At 34.2% G+C, this 5,061-nt stretch overlaps 1 pseudogene; it reads left to right on the top strand.

Annotated features, from left to right (window-relative positions):
• Positions 1-1,119: 1,119 nt before the first annotated feature.
• On the top strand, positions 1,120-5,061 carry LOC105111133 (beta-fructofuranosidase, insoluble isoenzyme 2-like; annotated as a pseudogene).

Genomic DNA, 5,061 nt, shown 5'->3' with positions numbered 1-5,061 from the left:
CTATATCTTACCTTTCTATCCATATAAATTAGACCTAAATCCAATATATGATCCAATTAACAAACAGTGTTCTAGTTTGAACTGCACCAACATCTTTTTTCTAAGTTTGGTCATCTCTTTGTCCTTTCAATTTCAGCATTTAAACTAATCAATCAATCATTTTATTTATGTTATAGGTCTGCATTTAAAATGAATATTTACCATAAATTAAAGGTATCTTATATTATTAGATATGTTATTATAAAACATACTTTAGTTAAGGAGTTATTGATACTTCAAGTGTAAAATGATGATATAAAACCTTAATAAAAATATATTTTTAAATACTAATCACTTATCACTTAGATCATGAGTTTGATGAGTTAGCTTGGATTTCATTGGTTTCTTTTAGGATTGCTTTTTTTTAATTTAAATATCATGTTTTATCTTTCAATATTGGGTTATTTTTTAATTAAGCTTCATAATCTTTTTTTATTTGTTTTCTATTAGAGTATCTCATTTGCATGATTTGGGTTATATAATTTAGTTTGCTTAACTAGTTTGCTGGGATTTTTTTATTTTTTTTAATATCATCATTAATTTTGTATTATATATTTTTTTAATTAAACTCATAACTTATCTTATATGTTTACCATACTCATTTAGGTTGGCTTATGTTCTTTCTTCTTCTTTTTTCAATTGATTAGTTGGAATCTCATCTTTGTTGTCTTTTTTTATTTCAATAATTGTTTTGTTTTAGGATCCCATGATTCTCACGATTTTTTTTTTACTTTTTAAAATATATTTTTTAACGGATAAACAAGTGTTAGGGAACATGACACAGCACGGGTCAACAGATTTAGTAATTACTATATTTATAAACGTTTATGTGGTTGTGATTTTCAATCCAAATAAATAGCAAAGCGAGGACCGATATTTGAGCCTTTTAAATATCAACTCGAAGATCAAAACCTCCCAAAATAAAAACTAACCATCCACAAAGTCAGCGAGTAAACAGCAAATAATATTTGTAAAGGTCAACATCGTCTAGTTGGAGACTTCTTATCCTTTTTAGTCTCTAATAAGAGCCTAGAAAACCTCTCTATATATATATCCACTCTCCAAGCACTTAAACTCTCATCCTTAGCTCTTTCGATATTATCCAATGCAAATAAATAAATAAATAAATCACTCTCTTCCTTCTCTGTTCTCTCTCTTTGTGATACCTGGTTTTCTCTCGTTGATGATAATCAAATATCAATGATGGCTATGCCAAACACTCTCTCAGTTCTTGCTTTGGTTGCTTTGCTTTTTGTGCTAAGTAACAATGGAGCCGAGGCTTCTCATAAGATTTATTCTCAGTATCAGACTCTTAGTGTTGAGAACGTGAACCAAGTCCATAGAACTGGGTATCACTTTCAGCCTCCAAGGCACTGGATCAACGGTACATGAGCATCTCCTTTTCTTTCTTTCTCCCATGCAATGCAAATAGTACTATCTATAATACATTTCTTAAAAAATATAATATAATATACGTTGCCTTTTTAATCTTCTTGGGAATGACCTTTTTTGTTTTGTTTGTCTTGGATTCTTAAGGGTAGTAGGGCTCCATCTTGATTTAGTTCTTCTTCCTAAGAAGATGCTATTAATTTGACTTTCTTTCTTCCTTTCTTTTTGCCTGCATTGTGCTTACATAGTCTAACTCCACAAGCGCTTGTTCTAATTAAGAGAGATATCACTTTAATTGTTAGTCAAGATTATTTCAAATTTACTTATTACTTTATACTCGCATATTTTTGCAAACTTATTTGGGACAAAGCTATTAAGATGTTCTTTCTGGTCTTCAAGAATATATTGCTATCAGTCTATTTAATTCTCGTCTCCTGTTGTACTCTTTTATATCTGTCATGTTATTATTAATTCATTGATTATATATATAATTTCATCGAAAAATATATGGTTTTGAGGTTGTGATTCCATGTATATAATTTCATGGAAAATAGTCTTTAGATTTTCTACACAATTAACCTTTTAAACTCCGAAAAGGTGACACCGAGAGGTGCTTGGATGCGCGGAAATCTTTCTTGTCCATTCAGCATCCTCCAAGCAGCCGTGCAAATAGTGGGCTATCGGTAGTGCTAATCTTTACAAGGACCACTTTTATTTTTCTTTTTTCTTCTTTGCAAAGTTGACGTCCTGTTCTGTGATCCTTTCCTTGTTGACATTGAGACAGTTTTGTATTGGTTACTCTTTAAATAACACTAGTGCTCATATATACTTGAAAAGGGTTGAACAGACTTCATCATGCTGGTTTTCTCTTTAAAAATAGAAGGAAAGATTCAACAAGAACTGGTTTGACTGGGGCATATGCTGTTAAATAATTATTATGAAGAAAACTAGGGGATCTGGCGGGATAATCCTATATTAATCATTGCCAGGACAGATTGTGGCCAGCGCAATATTAAGATTTTCAATGGCATGGCATGAGGTTTTCATGTTTTTGTTTGTCTTGAAAAAGGTTGTACCATTTACTTGCTGGGATCATTCCTCCCTAGCTCTGTTCAGCTATTGTGTCAAATATCATCCATTCATTCATTTTTGAGTGAAAATTGGCTTCAACACTGATGGCTAACTTTTGTTTTCTTCTTCTTTAATCCTTTTTGGTCCATGATGCTCTTGGGTGCTGCTCAAATTGATTGGAACAAATTTGTCAACAATAGATCCAAATGGTAAGCCATTCCAACAAGAACATGATCAGTTTCATGGCCTCCAGTTTTTTCATCCTAATCCTGATTTTGATTGTTTTACGTGTGCTAATATGTATGAGCAGCGCCTATGTACTACAAGGGGCTATACCATCTATTCTACCAATACAACCCCAAAGGTGCAGTGTGGGGTAACATTGTTTGGGCTCATTCAGTTTCAAAGGATTTGATCAATTGGGAATCCCTTGAGCCTGCAATCTACCCTTCTAAATGGTTTGATAATTATGGATGTTGGTCTGGCTCAGCGACGGTCCTTCCAAACGGTGAGCCTGTTATATTCTACACGGGTATTGTGGATAAAAATAATAGTCAGATTCAAAACTATGCATTACCCGCAAACTTGTCAGATCCATATCTTCGTGAATGGATTAAGCCTGATGATAATCCGATAGTGAACCCGGATGTTAACGTAAATGGTAGTGCATTCCGTGATCCAACCACTGCTTGGTGGGCTGACGGGCATTGGAGGATTTTGATAGGTAGCAGGAGAAAACATAGAGGAGTTGCATATCTATACAGGAGTAAAGATTTTAAAAAATGGGTCAAGGCTAAGCACCCCTTACATTCAGTTCAAGGTACAGGCATGTGGGAATGCCCAGATTTTTACCCCGTTTCATTATCCGGCGAAAACGGGTTGGATCCTTCAATTATGGGACAACATGTGAAACATGTATTGAAGGTTAGCCTAGATATGACAAGATACGAATACTATACAATGGGTACTTACGATAAGAAAAAGGATAAGTATTTTCCTGATGAGGGCTTAGTTGATGGTTGGGCTGGTCTAGGTTAGATTATGGAAACTTTTATGCTTCTAAGACGTTCTTTGATCCAAGCACAAATAGAAGGATTTTGTGGGGTTGGGCTAATGAGTCTGATGATCCTCAGAAAGATAAGGACAAAGGGTGGGCAGGAATTCAGGTAATACTTCGTGGAATTTATCATTACTTTTTAGAAGTCAGTTTTATTGGTTAATAACATTTTATGTTTTTTTTATTGCATTGTTGTAGTTGATTCCAAGGAAGGTGTGGCTAGATCCAAGTGGAAAGCAATTGCTACAGTGGCCTGTTGCAGAATTAGAGAAATTGAGAGGGCATAATGTTCAACTGAGCAATCAAAAGCTCAACCAAGGCAATCATGTTGAAGTTAAAGTCATCACTGCTGCTCAGGTTTGTTTTCTTTCTCTGTTTGCTCTATGTTTTTCTTTTTTAAAAAAAACTAAACATTTAAGTCCAAGAAGCAATTCCTTAAAAAATATATCAAGTCAATATTTTTTAAGTAATTGTTTCTTACGTTGAATGATAGTGAAGTTAAGCAAAGATTTTCCTTATTAATTGTTCTGCATGTATTTTACAGGCTGATGTTGATGTAACCTTTTCTTTCTCAAGCTTGGACAAAGCTGAGCCTTTTGATGCTAAATGGGCTAAGCTTGATGCACTTGATGTATGTGCCCAAAAGGGTTCCAAAGATCCTGGTGGAGTGGGGCCATTTGGACTCTTGACATTAGCCTCAGAAAATCTTGAAGAATTCACTCCTGTCTTCTTTAGAGTATTTAAAGCAGCAGACAAGCACAAAGTTCTTTTGTGCTCTGATGCAAGGAGGTTTGTGTTATAGCTTCTCTTCTCTTCTCTTCTCTAGACATATTTTCTCATCCTAATTTTGTTATCAACCTCTACTAAAAATGGTCTTTATACTTGGCTTCTTTAAACAGCTCTTCCTTAGGTGAAGGACTATATAAACCATCTTTTGCTGGATTTGTTGATGTTGATTTAACCGACAAGAAACTTTCGCTCAGAAGTTTGGTATGGTCCTTTTATTATCTTAGTCTGAAACAATACTTGCTCTTGTTATGTTCTCATTTACGTAAATATCTTAACATACGTTTGGTTATTACTCTTTCTTTCCAGATTGATCACTCTGTTGTAGAAAGTTTTGGAGCTGGAGGAAGAATTGCCATCTCATCTAGGGTTTATCCAACTATTGCCATCTTTAAAAAGGCTCACTTGTATGTGTTCAACAACGGCAGCGAGGCCATCACAGTGGAGAATCTTAATGCTTGGAGCATGAACACGCCTGTCATGAATGTTCCTGTAAAGAGTTGAAGGGAGGAAGAATACACTCAATAAATAATAAAAAAAAAAAAATAACAAGGAAATGAGCTAAGAAACACTAATCGTTATTTTGGGTAGGGTAGTTATTTGAAAACTACGATGTTGGGACTATGTAGTAACACTGCAAAAAGCAATCCAATCCTACTTGTTCCATGTAATTCTCTTCTCATGTATATAAATAATATTTCTTTTTTCTTCACAATCAA

Source organism: Populus euphratica, unplaced genomic scaffold, assembly GCF_000495115.2.
Source record: "Populus euphratica unplaced genomic scaffold, PopEup_1.0 scaffold275.1, whole genome shotgun sequence".
Taxonomy (NCBI): Eukaryota; Viridiplantae; Streptophyta; class Magnoliopsida; order Malpighiales; family Salicaceae; genus Populus; species Populus euphratica.
Note: the sequence above shows the minus strand (reverse complement) of the source record. Positions and strands in the feature narration are given on the sequence as shown.